The sequence below is a fragment of the Mus pahari genome, chromosome 4 (assembly GCF_900095145.1).
Source record: "Mus pahari chromosome 4, PAHARI_EIJ_v1.1, whole genome shotgun sequence".
Classification (NCBI taxonomy): Eukaryota; Metazoa; Chordata; class Mammalia; order Rodentia; family Muridae; genus Mus; species Mus pahari.
The window spans coordinates 93,156,732-93,174,077 of record NC_034593.1 but is presented as its reverse complement, the minus strand read 5'-3'; the positions used below and the strand labels follow the sequence as shown (position 1 = coordinate 93,174,077).

At 47.2% G+C, this 17,346-nt stretch overlaps 1 pseudogene; it reads right to left on the bottom strand.

Annotated features, from left to right (window-relative positions):
* Nucleotides 1-10,286: 10,286 nt before the first annotated feature.
* On the bottom strand, nucleotides 10,287-10,390 carry LOC115063950 (annotated as a pseudogene).
* Nucleotides 10,391-17,346: the final 6,956 nt, after the last annotated feature.

The window sequence follows — 17,346 nt, the reverse complement described above, 5'->3', positions numbered from 1 at the left end:
AAAAAAAAAAAAAATCGCCAAGATGAAATAATCAAGAAGCATGGGCATAATGCTGTTCATCAGGAAAAAGGCACTGGCATAGGCATTCAGGTTGGTTGGTAGAGTGATGAGCTGGAGTCTTAGTCACTGTCCTGTTGCTGGTCTATTGTCCTCTCAGGAAAGCAGCCCAAGGGAGGCTTGTTTTGGCAGCCCTTTGACCTTGGTGCCTTTGTGGTGGGAAGGGGTGGCTCACTCTAACGTGGAGAGCCCCTCAGGCAGTAGGAGCTGTCCAGAGGCAGAACAAGAACAGGAACTGGGGCCATGCTACAAGCCCTCAAGACCTATCTCTGGGTAGTACTTCCTCTAGCAAGGCTCCACCTCCTATAGGTGTGGTTGTGGCCCTGGAGAGTACCAGGTCTGGGAAGCAGGTGTTAATTTGCATGAGGTTATGCAAGGGAAGAGTTCGCATTCAAACCGCGTCACCTAGGATTTAAAAATTAACTAGGGGCAGAATAGAGGTTCACAAACAAAACACTCAGGGATAACAGTTCACTGTAACGGTGACTGAAATAGTAAAGATGAGGACATAAAATATGCATCTAAATTTTAAGACTGAGAAACTTGAAAACAAATACAAAGTTGCCTTAGTTAGGGTTTTACTGCTGTGAACAGACACCATGACCAAGGCAACTCTTATAAGAACAACATTCAATTGGGGCTGCCTTACAGGTTCAGAGGTTCAGCCCCGTATCATCAAGGCAGGAGCATGGCAGCATCTAGGTAGGCATGGTGTGGGCAGAGCTGAGAGTTCTACATCTTCATCTGAAGGTTGCCTGTGGAAGACCCCCTTCCAGATAGCTAGGACTAAAGTATTCAAAGTCATGCCCACAGTACCACACTTCCTCCAACAAGGCCACACCTCCAAAGAGTGCCACTCTCTGAACCAAACATATTCAAACCATGACAAAAGTCATTTAGCAAAATGGAAATACCTACCAATGCAACTATTAGCCTTTAGTATATATATACATTCTTTCTCTAACATACATAATAACTAAGAGAAATTCAACCACAGGTCTTTTTACTTAACAGTTTCAATGAGATCAGTAAAGGGGACATATACATTGTTTAATTTCTTCTGTGTTTCCTGGTTTTCCACTGCCTCAGTGACTTTTTAGAATGATTCTAAGTAACTCCACATACTTTGGAAAAGTTCCACATATGTTAAAATAGTTCGTCCTGCATGCCTAGAAAGGAGGTGGGAAAGAAAGATGGGGGAAAGTTAAAGAATATTTTTTGAGACAGTGTGAGAGAGGAGCATTCTTGTTGGGAAGTAGGCTGAGGAGGAAGGTCAGCTGAGGAGGAAGGTCAGCTGGCTGCTTTCTCTGCCTCTCTGAGCTAGCATACCTTCACCCCAGCACCTGGAATCCTGAGTCTTCATTGGAAAACCTAAATGACTGTGATTTTGTCTTAAAGCAGGTAAAAGATGTGAAAACATCAAAGCAGAGCAAAGCTAGATTTGCAAATTTCCAGGGAGGAATTTTTGAGACAGGTTCTCTCTACACAGTCCTGTCTGTCCTAGAACTCACTATGTAGTCTAGGATGGTCTTGAACTCACAAAGATCCTCCTGCCTCTGCCTCTCAAGTGCTGGGATTAAAGGCAAGTGCTACCATGACTGGCTTAGGAGAAAAATCTTACCAGATTTTTGATAAATGGTGATTTGCTAGGAAACAAAAAGCACCAACCATAAACGACAAATAGCTGACAAGTGACACTTGCCAGATTTTAAGCTGCTGTTTTCTATGAGGCGTCAGGGCTGCCGTTCAACGGTAAGAGGGCTTCTTGTCCAGTATGCAAAAGGGTCTGGGTTCAGTCTCCCGCTCTGAGAGTTAGGAGAGAAACCTTATTTATTAATAACATAACAAGTCCAAGCCTCAAGCCCTGGCTCGGTAAAGCTGTCACGTGTAAATCTGGTAAGGCCAGAACTCAGGAACCTCACGTGATGGAAGGAAAGCGGAACTCGCAGCCCCACGGCTTTCTTTCCCTTCACGTCTGTGGGGCTGAGATGCCCTGAAGATTTGGCTCTCTCTCTGCAGATGGCCCGGAGCACTGAGCAGCATGATCTGACTCAGCCCCACTCCTCGAACAGCTTTGTCACGGCAGACAGTGAAGCTAAGCGACAGTGGCCCTGGACTCAGAAAGGAGAGTAATGGAATCCTTGATCTCCATGTACAGATTGCTCTGTGTGTGTGTGTGTGTGTGTGTGTGTGTGTGTGTGTGTGTGTGTGTGTGTGTGTGGTAGCGTGTACAGACACCCTACACCTCGGCACACTCAGGCTTCCATCATGTGGGTCCTAGGGATAGAACTCAGCTCATCCAGCTTGGTGGATTTTTATCTACTGAGCCATCTCATCAGCCCTGAAATATATTTTTAAAAACCAATGTTAGTCTTGTTGATTCATAAACAGGAAATGAAAGTTAATTATCTTCAGCATATTGGTTACAAGGACAGAAACTCACTTTAGTCAGGCTGCTGCCCTCTGACCTGAAGCCCAAGAGTGTCAGGAACAGCCTCCCCCAACCCCACGCTCACCCCACACACCTCCCCTCCGCCATTCCAGCTCTCCACACTTGGCTCAGAACCCAACACCTTATAGATGCGCTCCACTTCCCTCTGGTCTCCCTGCTCCCCTTACCTAGGAGCACCAACAGCCACCCAAGAGTCCCTACTTAGCCACCCCAGCGCCTTTCCCAGAGTTGATGCATCAGGCCAAGACAAAGCGAGAAAGTTCCAACTGAAGAGCAGAGCCCAGGCCAGCCCTTTTCTGCCCCCAGGGATGTGAATTCTAAATTCCTCTCACCCATCCTAGGCTAACTCTACCACATGCCCCTTGTCTCTCCCTCCAGCAGGCACCCAGTGCAGGGCCACAGCCTCAGCTGGGCTTCATACTCACTCTTGAATCCATTCATTCCCCCAAGGAGATGGCAAGGATACAGGAGACACTGTTCCTGATTCCAGCTTTAGCCTCAATAACTCTTTACAGTTGAAGAGACCTCTGCCTCGGGGACCCTTCTAGGGGATGGACGGAGAATCCCCAAGAAAAGCAGGGTGGAGACCTTTGCTAGAAGAAAAATATGCACCTTGGGAATTCCTCGAGAATTCAACTTCATGTGCTTTTCCTTTGAGTCACAAGTAAAGGACTGCCTCTCCCCCAGCTCCATCTCCCCACCCCCAGCCCACTCCCCACACCCCTCTGCCCACTCCCCAGCCCACTACCCCCATCTCCCCACCTCCCTACCCTCCCATCCCCCCAGCACCTCCCCCCAGCCCCATGGAGGCCAAGTAGACCTGTGCTTCTACCCCACATTGGTGTATGAACATTGAAAGCTAGTTTTCCATGCTGGGGATGTAGATCAGTGATAGAATGCTCGCCTACCGTGCAAAAGACCCTGGGTTCAAGCCCCAGTACTACAAAAATAGACAATGAATTTTCCTTTTTAATTAATGACAGTCTCTTACTCTAAGGTATTAATGTTCCCAAAGTCAAACTCAGAGTCATCTGGAAAGCCAATTTCTGCAAAAGCTGCTTGTTAGCTAATATGGAAACGAAGGGAGGGGGTGGTTGTTTCAGCCAAATAGATTAGGAACTGGGGACATTCCAGCCACCCAGATGATTTATATTGTATATTTATAAATGCATCTTTTCTATAACAAGCTTTTGCTAAAGAATAACAATGAAGTCCCCCGGTTCTTCAATTAGTGAGCACTTTCAACCTCTGTGAGCACTAAAATCTCAGGAAGCCGTATCTGAGATTCAGTTACAGACGCGCTCATCCCATAATGTAGTGTGATATCGCCTAGCCTTTGTTGTGCAGATGATGTGTGTAGGACAGAGACAGTGAAATCTTAATTCCTGTTACTGCGTACCTGTCAGTCAACCCCTCCCCCTCCCTTTTAAATTAGGAGGAAATGTTAGAAGTCAGGATCTAACCTCTTCTGCATTTCCCAAAAGAGATGAATGACGTTCAACGCAGGCACACAGCAGATACAAACACATACGCAGAAATACATCCACATTGATACTCAATTTACATGAAAGACAAGGCCATGCTTTTTTTTTTTTACCCTAACAAAAGGAATGCTTACTAGAGAATTCCTTAAAAATACATTAAAGGCTGTATTAAATTGAAGTATTGAGTTGTGCATGTATATATATAATTATTATATGTGACTCCAAAACAAGAAGGTAATTTTTTAAAAGTAACAAGGATCTGATTCACATGCGGCATCTGGAGGACATGTCTGTGTGGGAAGGCTTGACAATGAATCCTCTTCACGGATCCTCGCTGGAGCATCAGCCTCATTCCTAGGAAGAGTCTGCTGGGGGGCGGGGGAGACACCTGAGCCCCAGACTCCCTTCCAACTCTGTGATGAGTCCCTATATTTGCCGATCACCCTTCAGGTCTTGGATGCAATTTACATTTGGCTGGTGGCAATTTCAGGGAACTGTGGCCCAGCAGACTGGAAATTTACAAAGCTCCTGGAAACGCTATTTGCTAAGCTTACATCAACTATGCCTGACTAGCCTGAGACAGCTGCAGCATCGCATTGCCTGCGGGTGCAGATGGTGCTCCTGACATACAGCCAGGGCTGGCTGCATATCGCACATCACAGAACCCTCCAGCCAACAGGCTGGCTCCTCGTGCAAAGCGCCTGTACCCCACTCCAGCCGTTGTGGGGTGGCAGCAGTGAAGGGTCCAGAAGGAAGGGCTTGTTCAACCGCCACCCTTACCACAGCACATCCTGGGATGGGTCTGGGAGGAAGTGTGCTTCCTCAGCAATATCTAAAACATGTAGAAAGGTCCTATAGTACCCAAAATAGACAGGTCCCTCCAGTGACACAAATCCTTCCTCTGTCATACTCAAGAGGTGTCAACCATCTAGTCTGGTATCTCTGGCCCCTGCCAGTCTGACCTGTCTGCCTTCCCAAGCCTAAGCAGAACTTCACCTTCCAAGAGCTTCTGTGGTCCCTCCCACCATTCAGAGAAGTCCTCTATGAGAAGCATCAATACTTAGCTTGGAGCTGTCCAAATGCTAACTCATACATTTATTCCACCAATGTTTATTAAGCATCTACTATGGTCTGTGTGCTGGGGATACAGTTGTGAGAAAGGCATGCATTAGTGAATTACGTTCACAGGCTCCTGACTCTGAGTTTCCGTCTAGTCAGCAAGGTCAGCGAGCAGGTATGTAAGAGAAAGAGGGAGAGGGAGAGGCACACAGAAGAGTAGACATATCAAGTCTCAGGGGCACCATAGATCGGCTGATGTCCAGGTGGGAACCTGGAAAATAAATAGGCCTTCGGTAGGCCCAGAGGCACTAAGACAGAGAGAGACACGGAGTGGGCGCAGGACACACAGGACACCAGAGTTCCCAAGGACAGTATGCCAGAGGATTGAAGCAAGCGCTGAAAGGAGATAGATATATTCATTTCTGCTTTGCATTTTGCTTTGTGTGTGTTGTCACTTTTAATGTAGATGTTTTCTGTCTTACACATTTTTTTTTTTTTGAAACAGGGTCTTCTGTGTCCCAAGCTGGCCCCAAGCTTACTATGTAGTAGAGGATGGCATTGAACTTCTGACTCTCCTGTATCCACCTCCTAAACGTGAGCCACCACAACAGGCTTATGTGATGATGGTGGCTCAGTTTGTAACAGAGCTTTCAAATGGTATTCAAATATGACTCACATCCCTTTCCCCCAAAGAATTACACGTGGTGAAGAAAGTGTCACTTCCATGTCCCTGACTTCGGGAGACTGACAGTAGCCCCCTCCCCTGTGCAGTGACAACTAGAGGGAAGGAGTAGGCATTTAGGATTCACAGAGGGACATTTCTTGGAACTCAGTTTTCTTGAACTCCTCAACACAATTCAATACCCAGAACCCTGTCTGCTTCTTCAAGCTCTTTCCCTTTGACTTAGAAGACATAGTTCTTCCTCCCAGCTCCCAAGGTTCTTCTGACTTCTTGGTAATTTATTTAACTTATCTCTCTCCAGTGATTGACGTGCAGCTGTTTCTAGCAGTGTACATATAGATCCAGCTGAAACTGGTTCTGAGGAGGGCCTGCCAATTGCTATATGAGACTTAGCATCCAAAACTCACTCCTGTTTATAGAGAGTTCCCTTCTTACATGTCTTGGAAGGAAGCTGAGCTGCTGCATCACCCACAGAAACTAGAGATAGCTCAGCCAATCAAAGCCTCATCCACACTCAGCCCAGATCTTTCCAGGTGACAACTGTAACAACATGGTCCAGAGACCATGGCTGGAGTATCTGTAACACAAGATGCCACATCCTGGGATCAAAAGTGCCTCCAGAAGCAGTGACTGCCTTCAGGGTGTGCTGTTGTGCACACCCCCAACACACACACACCCATACACACACATATCCTGAGCACACCGCTTCCTCCCAGTTCTTTCTGTTTGCTTCACACGCCTAGCTCCGTAGGCCTCACTATCTGTTCACTAAATCTTTTTCTGCTTAAATAAACTGGAACTAGGATCCACCCTAGTGAAAGGTTTCTGTCTGTTCTGTTCCCTGGAGAGTTGATCCAAGGCATTGCCCAAATCAGTGAGTTCTGAGGTGTGGTCCTCAGGCCCCCTTCGAGGACGAAGCAGGTCATAAGGTCTGTGAAGTCAAGATGGTTTTCCTAACATTATTGAAACATCCTTTACCTGCCTTTGCCCAGTGCTGATATTTCCCTGAGGACAGAATGTAAGTAAACACTGAGGGGAAGGGCTGAAGCCCCAGCGCAAACCAAACCTGTGACATCAATTTGTGGCAGCAGCAGCCCATCTTCATACTCTGGAGGAAAAAAATGACCAGTTTCATTTAAGAATATCTCTCAGTAGGGGAGAGGACTAGAAAGGGGCTGGGTGTGGCAGCGTGAGCCGGTAATCCCAACACGGTTGAGGCAGAGGCAGGAGGATGCCTGAAGCCTGCAGGCCAGCAAGCAGCCTTGCTGAATCAATGATCTCAAAGTTCAATGAAAGACCCTGTCTCCAAAAGTAAAGAGGAAAGAATGACTGAGGAAGAACCTGGAGTTGACGTCTAGCCTCTGCACACATACACCATACTCGTGTGCACGGGCAAACACACCACAACCAGGAGTAAGGATGCTGGAAGATGGATACAGTGGTTTGTCGGACCAGGTTCTCTAGAGGAACAGAATCAAGAGAATGGGCTTACGCTATAGAGGGGGATTTATTAAATCGACTTACGCAATAGGAGCTGGGCTACCAACAATGGCTGCCTGCCTGCTGGAGAGGCCAATTACTTGATGTTCAATCCATGCAGCTGGAGACTTCGGCAGTCCTGGTCAGGCGCTGAAGGCCTGGGGTCTCCTGTGGAGTTGCTGGCATTGAGTCCATGTTGGAAGACCCAAGGGGCTGAGTCTTCCAAAGATAGCAACAGGAGTCGATGCACTCACCCAGGAAGAAACGAAGGCAGGCAAGCACCCGTGGTGTTTACCGCATTTCTTTATATAGGGCCACCCCTGAGGACAGTCTCCCTACTTTAGCTAATCCCCTTTAGGGATGCCCTGACTGATGAATCCAGAGGTGAGCCTCCTAGTGATTCTGACTCCTGTCAAGTTGACATTGGAGATCAGCCTTCACACGTGGTATACACCAATGGTCCCAGCTACTCAGGGGCTGAGGCTGAGCCCAGGGGTTCCAGGTCAGCCTGAATAGTGTAGTGTAAGCCTGTCTAGAAAACAAAAACAAAAAAACAGAACTTACTTTTTAAAAAAATTTTTTTAGATTTATTTTTTATGCATATGAGTTTTTTGATTGTGTGTTTGTATATGCGTCATAATGAAGTCAGAAGAAGGTATGGGACTGGAGAGATGGCTCAATGGTTAAGAGCACTGATTGCTCTTTCAGAGGTCTTAAGTTCAATTCCCAGCAATCATATGGTGCATCTGTAATGGGATCTGATGCCCTGTTCTGGTGTCTGAAGACAGATACAGTGAACTCATATAAATAAAATAAATAAATCTAGAAAGAAAGAAAGAAAGAAAGAAAGAAAGAAAGAAAGAAAGAAAGAAAGAAAGAAAAAAGAAGGGAAGGAAGGAAGGAAGGAAGAAAGAAAAAAAGAAGGTATAGGATCCCCTGGAACTGGAGTTCCAGATGGTTTTAACCCACCATGTGTGTGCTGAGAACTGACCCGGGTCCTCTGTAAGAGCAGCAAGTGCTTTTAGCACTGAGCTCTCTCCTGCCCCCTAAAATATACTTTTAAAAAATTTAATTGTAAATGTGCATTTTTCTAAAATCTTGTCTTTCTCAGTGGGAAGAACTCATAAAGGCCTTCTGCTAAGACCTGTGGGGCGTGGCTTCCTCCAGGTAAAGCATTTGTGTCATGGTTAGGTTGACAAATGAACACCACTGCTTTCTTTATAGGACACCATTTGTCTTAGGGTTGTATTGCTATGAAGAGTCGTCATGACCAAAGCAACTCTTATAAAAGAAAACATTCCGTTGAGGCTGGCTCGCAGTTCAGAGGGTTAGTCCATTGTTATTACGGCAGAAAGCAAGGCCGTGTGCAGGCAGACGTGGTGATGGAAGAGCCAAGATCCAAAGGCAGCCAGGAGAAGACTGTCATACTGGGTGTAGCTAAAGTTTAAGAGTCAATAAATCAATAAATCAATACTGAGAACTCAATTTGGGGAATACAGAATACATGAGTGGTACAGACATGGTCCTGCTTCCAGGTGGCTATGGTCTACTGACATATACAAATAATAAACAGGCGTGTGTGTGTGTGTGTGTGTGTGTGTGTGTGTATCATAACAAGCATATATAACATATACATGTATACATATAAATAGATATACATATATAATTCAAATTATTGTATGTGCTGTCAGGGGAAAGAGTGGGGCACTGTGGGCACTGGGACTCCTCTTGGATATCTTGCTGTTGCCCTGTGTCATGGAGATCCTGTGGTCATCGACAGGGTGGATGTTGGGGCAGGCCAATTCAAAGCCCTGGGTCTGGGCCTGGAAGGTATCTGAGCAGCCCACTGGCTCGCCTGCTCTCGGACCCTCAGGGTTAGCTCACAAGCAAAGCCCACCAGGGCCAGCTCTACCCTGCTGCCCAGGCATGGTGCAGGGCCTGCTGTCCTGAGTATTACAGCCCGTATCGGACATGGCCAGTTCTCCCACTTTCACGATCCTGGGGCCAGCTCTCCTGCCTGCCATAAATGGCGAGGGATGAGGGAGAGGAGGAGGTCATCTCTCCCTTTTCCATGCCTCCACTCAGCAGACAAGAGGCAGGGCTGGCTCTCCCACACTCCCACTCTCAGGACCAGATCACCTGCAACCCGCACCACATCCAGAACCGGCTCTGCTGCCCAGGGGAAGAGCCAGCTGTCCCACTCTGATGACCTCGGAGCCAGTTCTCCTGCCTGCCATCAGTGGCAAGGGACAAGAGTGGGGGCAGGAGACATTTCTCCTTCGCATGGAAGACAAGTGGGGTCAGCAGCTCTCCCAAGCTCATGTCCTCAAAACTGGCTCACCCCACCCCCACCCCCACCCCCACCCCCACCATCGGGGTGAGCTCTACCGTACTGTACTGAGCAGGGCCTGCTGCCAGCTGCAGATAGTGAGGGGTGAGGAGGGAAGAGAGTATCTTTGCCTCCTCCAGCCACTGCGTAGGATAGGGCCAGGTCTCCCACACTGGCTAGTATCCTGGGGTGTGAGGACCACTCACAACTCCCACAATGTGCGTGATGAATGGGGCGGGGGAGGGCATTCTCCCGAGTACTGCAGCTGCATAGGGATGGGGTCAGCTTTCTGCTCCCACTCCCCCGGGGCCAGCTCTTCCACGATGCCCAGGTGAGGGGTGGGGCCTTTGGTGGTATCAGACCCCTGCTGCTACAGGGCCACAGTCCAGATGTGCTCCCCTGTGGCAGGACAGGACAGGACCCCACCACGGTCCCAGGTGGCATCACCGGCTAACACACCAGCTACTCACACAAGGCTGTTTCTCGCTACCCTTGAGTCTCCGGCTCTGCCTCTCTCCACTGTGCCCACATCCTTCTGCTTCTCTTCCTGTCCCATCTCTCTACCACTTCTCCTTCTACTGGTGCCAGGAGTCTGGGTGTCTGGGGTCATCTCAGGAATGATCTCGGGAGTGCTGTGCCAGGCTGGTGTGTTATGGCACCTGGCACGGGTCATCTCAGGTATGGTCTGCCTCCACCATGTGTAGAACAAGACTGGTGGTCATCTCAGAATGGCTTTCTTCAGGGAACGTTAGGCTACTAATCAGAGCATAGACATCGTCGCTCCTCTCTGCCACCTAGTGGTAAAGATGTGACATAGCAGCCACACTTGCACTGCTTCTTGGGGCAGGGATTTTTTTTTTTTAATTTATGTATTTAATTTTATGTGTATGGGTGTTTGGCCTGCATGTATGTCTGTGCACTATATTCATGTTGAAGCCTACGGAGGTCATAAGAGGGGTCAGATCCCCTGGAACTAGAGCTACAGATGGATGTGAATCACCAAGTGGTTACTGGGATTCAAACCCAGGTCCTCTGGAAAAGCAGCCAGTGCCCTTAACCACTAAGCCATCTCTCCAGCCCCCAACCTGCTTTTTGCTTTTCTTAATGTCAGCATTTAAATCCATACAAATCCCTCTAATCTCTGCTTCAGCTACATTCCAGAAACTTCCGCATGGTACGTCCAAATCCTCACTTCAGGTCAAGTATTTTCTGACTTCGCTCTTGAATTCCCTAGTGCTGTGCTGTTCTGTAGAAGTAGGTGGCTCCGTTTCCCTACATTGTGATTGCTGGCATCTGAGAGCACACCGTGTGTGCCGCAGGTTTTAGGGCTGACCTATGTTACAGGGATCATAGCATACCATCTAGAAAACACTCAATTCTGAAGATGGAATGTGTGATGCTTATACCAATTCGGACAGAGTCGATTGCATTGTGCAGACCCTTTAAATTTTGGGCTTTTTTTTTTTCTAGTTTCTCTGTCAGTTGCTGAGATGGGGCCAGTGCCTCCTGGTGTTTGAAGCTGCTTTTAGGTGCAGACGATGCTTACTGTTTTCTCAGCACCTTGATTAGCTTATCATTATGAAAGATCCTGCATTTATCCCTGATGGGGTTTTTTTGTTTGAAGTCCATCTCCTCTGCCTGTGCCTCTCACAACTGAAATAAAGCGACGTCCTTTAAACTTCCCTATGTGACTGCTTCACACTGGTATCCCCCACCCCATCTCAGCACAAAGCTGAAACAAGCCACAAAAGTGGCAGAAAGATTATTTCTTGCAACCAAAAGACTGGCCTATCCCCCATTTCCAGCTCTGTTTCGTTGATCAGTCTTCAATAGGCTGAGCTGTGCAGCCTGCACAGTCCCCAGGCTTCAGTCTGAGAGCAACTCTACCCATTTCTGGTATTTTTAGGCTCTATTAAATTCAGGACTTTGAATAGTGCATGAAGAGGAGAATCATTTCATGCCTAATAAAGCAGGTTGGAAGACAAACTTCGGGAGCATGCAACATACTGTTCAGTCTTGTGATGGCGAAAGGCATTAGTGTCCATCACAGGGCAAAGATTTCCCTCCCTTTGGTCCTTTGCCTTGTAGCCCTAATTGTCTTTTGTTATTACCCGAAACAGGAGACACCAAAGCTCCACACATCTCCAGCTCCAACTCATTTGCCTGAGTCATCTACTTCTATCTCCGCTTCCAGGTCATTCCCACCAGTCTCTGATTAAATAAAATCTGACTGCACTGATTAATTCCCTGCACTTGATTGGTCTCACGGATGTCCAGGTGCCTAGTAAGACACCATTTCTGGGTCTGCCTGTGAGTAGACTTAATAAGAGCGTCCCACTTGGAGCTCTAGTAGGTATCACCCCATCTGTATTAGGGAAGAGAGCTGACTGAATGAACATGTCTGCATCACAGTGGCTTACAAGCTGTGGTCCCTGTCATCCAACAATGGTTTTCTTGTGGCACAAAAGCCAAGAATCTGGCAGTTGTTCAGTCTCAGTGGCCCCAACCTGCAGTCCCTGGAGAACTGTTGGGCTTTGGTCCATGTCAGGGTCCTAAAGAGACCGACAGCAACAAAGTGGGGGGTGGGGGGGGCAGCAGGCAAAAAGAAAACGTCCTCTCCCGTGTCCTTTTATCTGAGCTGACACCAGAAGGTAGGGCCCAGATTGAGGTTCAAACAGTCCGATCAGGAAAACCCCTCAGATACAGCTCAGAGCCTACTTTGAGGAGGCAGCCAGTTGACAGGGAAAGAGATTGTTTATTAAGCTGTGAGAAAAACCTTAAGCATTTAGATTTTTTTCCCCCTATGATAGGGAAAACCTCCACCATCCTTGGGACATTACAGAATCCCAAGGATATCAAAATGAAGTATCAGCTATCAGACTCTTTACCGGACTCCAAAGTTTCTGCTTATAATGTCTAAAAAAAATTTTTTTTCGTTTTCTCATTTCAAATCAATTAAGTATTATGGGTGAAACAAATCACTCATTTGCCTCTGACCTTCTAGAAAAAAAATATGTTTTGTTGAAATACTGTATGTAGGCTCAATCTGAATTTCCAAGGACTATGCTTTTGTGTATTTATAAATGATGAACTTGGATTCTGAAATTAAAATTTTTTATTTGAGATTTCTAAAAAAAAAAAAAGAAAAAAGAAAAAAAAGAAAGAGAGAGAGAGAGAGAGAGAGAGAGAGAGAGAGAGAGAGAGAGAGAGACCCTCAGCAGCTTGGGTTTAGTTTCTCCGGTCCTTGGACCTGGTGATCTAACATTTCTTAGAACTTCAGTCTCAAGAATTCGAGCTGGGCAGTGGTGGCGCACGCCTTTAATCCCAGTACTTGGGAGGCAGAGGCAGGCGGATTTCTGAGTTCGAGGCCAGCCTGGTCTACAAAGTGAGTTCCAGGACAGCCAGGGCTACACAGAGAAACCCTGTCTCGAAAAACAAAAAACAAAAAAAAACAAAAACAAAAAAGAATTCACACCAGTGGACATCTGGGGTTATAGATCACCTGACCCAAGTGTGACCCTTTATCAAATTCTACTCCACACTTGCACATTAATGAAAAATAAGTGACACACAAATGTGGCTTCAGTGCTGATGAGGGGGCCTCATAGCAGCAGACGGCAGAAGCGCCTCTCGGGAATACTACCCTGGCTCTTAACCATTTTCCTTTTGGGGGGAAGTGGGTTCAAGACAGGGTTTCTCTGTATAACCCTGGCTGTCCTGGAACTCTGCTCTGTGAACCAGGCAGGCCTCAGACTCAGAGATCTGCTTAGCTCTGCCTCCCAAATGCTGAAATGAAAGACAGGTGCAACTACCACCCAGCTAAAATTGTAATATCCTAAGTGTCATTTGTTGTTGTTGTTTGTTTGTTTTGTTTTGTTATGGGGGGGTTGGTTTTGGGTTTGGTTTGGTTTGTCTAGACAGGGTTTCTCTGTGTAGCCCTGGCTGTCCTGGAACTCACTCTGTAATCCAGGCTGTCCCCAAACTCAGAGATCCACCAGCCTCTGCCTCCTGAGTGTGCCACCACTCCCAGCTCTTGTTCATTTTCTAAGCCTGGCTGGCTAGGCCTGTACGCCATGTACTGTCCAGGGCCTCCCTAAGTCAGCTCCCTCCCTAATTAAGTCATCCACGGCTGGTCTCTGATGTTTGTACTCAATGACCCAAATAGTAAAGAATCATCAAGGGCTACAGGGGAATTGGAGGGCTGACGGGAGGGTTGGATTGTAGAGAACAAGGCAGTAAAATCTAGCTAAGATTCAAGGAATCTGGCAGCTGCTGGCCCTGGGTGGTAAATTGCTAAAATTAAATTATCACTTAGAGTCACCTGGAATAAAAAACTCATTCAGGCAAAACGTCGAAGGCCATATTGCTACTCACACAGAGCAAAATGAAAAGCGTGAGTCACAGGAGTTGTTGTGAGTGTGGCTTCTCCTACGGAGACTGGATAGATGAAAAAACATAAGTTTAAGCCTCTCTTTTCCCACCCCGAGATTTTCCAGTAATGAGCAAAAGCAACCTCTTCAGGCACAGCCAGATTTCACCACCTGTTGAATTGATACCCACTGCCACCTTCCAGCTGCCGTGATAGTGGTTCACATGTTTCAGGAAAGACTGTGACCCCAGAGTCTACTGTAAGGACACTTAACAAGATCTGAAGGACTCAAATTTCCTGAACGTTGAAACACCTGTGCCCTCTGCATTCGCTTCTGACTAAAGTGCCGTCACTCCCTGAGCATGCATCCTTGTGGAAGCGATCAGATCATCGGTCTGCTCTGTCACTCACTACTTTACAGGTTTCTAAAGACAGTCAGACACCAGTGTAGCTGGGAAGCAGAGCTCTGAGCTTGTTATTTCAAGAAAGGTTAAAGGCCCATCAAAAGACTGTCTGAGCCAGGCTTGTGCCTGCGATGCCAGCCCTCAGGAAGCTGAGTGAGACAGAGGCTAAGTGAGGTCAACCTAAAAGATCCACAACTCCAGTTCTAGCATCCGATGCCCTCTTCTGACCTCCGAAGTCACTACAGGTATGCACAGGGTACATAGGCACACATGCAGGCAACACCCATATACATAAAATAAACTAAAGGCTAAAGAAAGATGGTTCTGGAAGAAAGCCAGCCAGACTCTGCAAAGATGGTGGGAGAGAAGCCCTTCTGAGGACAGACAGTATTTCCTCTGCCTAGACCAGAGTGTGTGTGTGTGTGTGTGTGTGTGTGTGTGTGTGTAAGGCACACGCCATAGAAGGGAGTGGGGAACCTCCCAGCCTTAGATAAGTACATCTAATCGCTTAGCTGTTGTGTATGTTATATATGTTATGTTGTGTTAGCTATGTTATGTTATGTAGGAGGACTGTCTGGGAGCAGGAAGTTGTCCTATGGCTATAGACTGTATAGACTGACTCAAACCTCTTCAAAGTCTCTGTGCAAAACAACAGACACCACCCCCCCCACCCTGGCCAAAATTGAGCTAGGGCGCTGACTTCCTCCCCCCACTCCCTCCCCCTCCCCCACCTACCCCTCAAGATAAGCACCATTAAATTGTGGGTGAGTTGAGGGAGAGGCAGATCATGAAGCACGAAGGTCTTTAAGCCAGGGCCAGGGTCCTCAGGCTTAGAAATCTATGTTCAGACTCAATGGGTGGCAGCTGGGACCAAGCAAAAGCAAAAGGACAGGAAATCTAAGGCAATACCAGCCCGGCCTCACAAATCTTGTGACTACGAAGCAGGCAGTCTCTTTGCCTAAAATGGAGCTGAGACAGCCTCGGTGGGGTAGGTCAGCGGGTAAACATCTTAGGTGTGGTAGGTGTCACGCCTCTGAACCTTCTTCCCACATATGAAGAATTTGCCACAGGGCAGAGGGCAAGAGGACGAGCCCCTCCTGCCACCAAAGCCTCTTCCCCCCAACCCTGTACCCAGAGCATTCCAGGAGGTGACACGGAGACATAGGACAGTTCACGTTCCACCCAGCCACTCTACTGTGGCTCCTGTGGGGAGGTAGTGTGTGCACTCTGAGGGACCAGCAGGTCCTGACCAGCTGACCCTTGTGGCATGTCCCTGGAGAAGTATCTGACCATTGTGCTTCCCTCGCACTCCTGCGAATTCTCCTAGCCTGGTCTCCAGCTTGCCTGCCAATTCTGGACAGACCTCATATCATTCCATTAAATTCTTTTTGCTGTCTTGGTCACCCAGCCTCCTGCTGCCGCTGCTTAGATAAGAAGGGCCACCAGGACAGTCAGCGCAGACGCAGTTTGTGCCTGTGTAGATATGAAGTAAGCTGCAGCGAGAAGCTCTGGGAAGGAGGAGACAGGGATGTATAAGGGGGAGTAGTGGGTGCTGGGGGTGTGACTTGGTGGGGCCAGGGGGAGGAGCAGCCAATGGAAGCCACAGGAAGTGAAGAGACAAAGAAACTCAGTTCAAAGCTCACTATCTGAAACTGGAGTTATTCTGTTTGTGAGTAAGGCACAAAGTAGGTCAGTGCCTTTCACACATGCCCTGAGCGCTGAAAGGAGAAAGAGTGACAGGGAGTGGGAATCACAGATGTGGGGACACTCATCTTTCAGAGGAAATGTCTTTGAGTCAACTTCAATTCTTCTCATTCTTCTTGTTTTCCATTTTCATATGTGTGTGGAGTGCGTATGTACATATGCATGTTTTGCCTGTATGTGTGTAATTTTGCATGTGTGGATGCATGAGTGTATGCTTGTGTAGAGATCCATCCGAGGTTGGTGGCAGGAGCCACTCTCCATTGCTGTCCCACCTTGTTCACTGAGGCAGGGTATCTCAATCAAACCCAGAGCACTCCCACACAGTTAATTCTTGCTTGCTTTAAGGATCCCTTGTGCCCACCTTCTTCTGTGGCTGGAATCACAGAAGAGCCACCATGCTAGCCCAGCTTTTATGTGGGTTTGGGGGATCTGAACACCAGTCCTCACATTTTTGTGGCTAGCACATGAACCTCCGAGCCATTTCCTCAGCCCTCAACTTCATTGCTTGATCTATTTTCTGAGCTGTTGAGATCTTCCAAGGTTTCCCATTAGCCATCATCATATTCTTGAAATTCTTTTTTCTTTTTTTAAAAAGATTTATTTATTTATTATATGCAAGTACACTGTAGCTGTCTTCAGACACTCCAGAAGAGGACATCAGATTTCATTATGGATGGTTGTGAGCCACCATGTGGTTGCTGGGATTTGAACTCAGGACCTGTGGAAGAGCAGTTGGCGCTCTTAACCACTGAGCCATCTGGATAGCCCTTGAAATTCTTTTCATTAACAATTATCCTATTTAAATTCTACATCATAAAGATGGCTGACTGTGAGCCAGGTCCTTCTATCCCAGCAACTGCAGAATTTTCCTTTTGTTATCATTTTTATTTCTAATCCGATTGTCTGTTTGGTGATGTAAATGTATTCTTCAGTTAATTTTTAGTCTGACAGATTTTATCAAGTGTGATCTCCCCATTGTCAGTTACATTTAATGATCTTTGAAGCAGTTTAGGCACAGCCTGAGGTGTTTTTTATTTGTTTCCCCGGTAAGCAGCTTTGTTATCGAAGACAAGATTGACTTGGGGAAGAGGGACCTTGAGTCAGAGAAGATTCCTAGGTTCTCTTGTTCAAAAAGAACACCCCTTGTCTGAAACAAACACCCACTGTGTGGCGAGCCAGTGAAAACATCTTAAAAACAAAAACAAAAAAACAAACAAACAAACAAAAAAAAAAACCTACTGTGTGGGAAGTCAGTGTAGCTTTAAAATGCTAAGACTCTCTCCTCCAGCACCACAGCCAGTCCTGTCTGAAAACACCCCCCCACCCC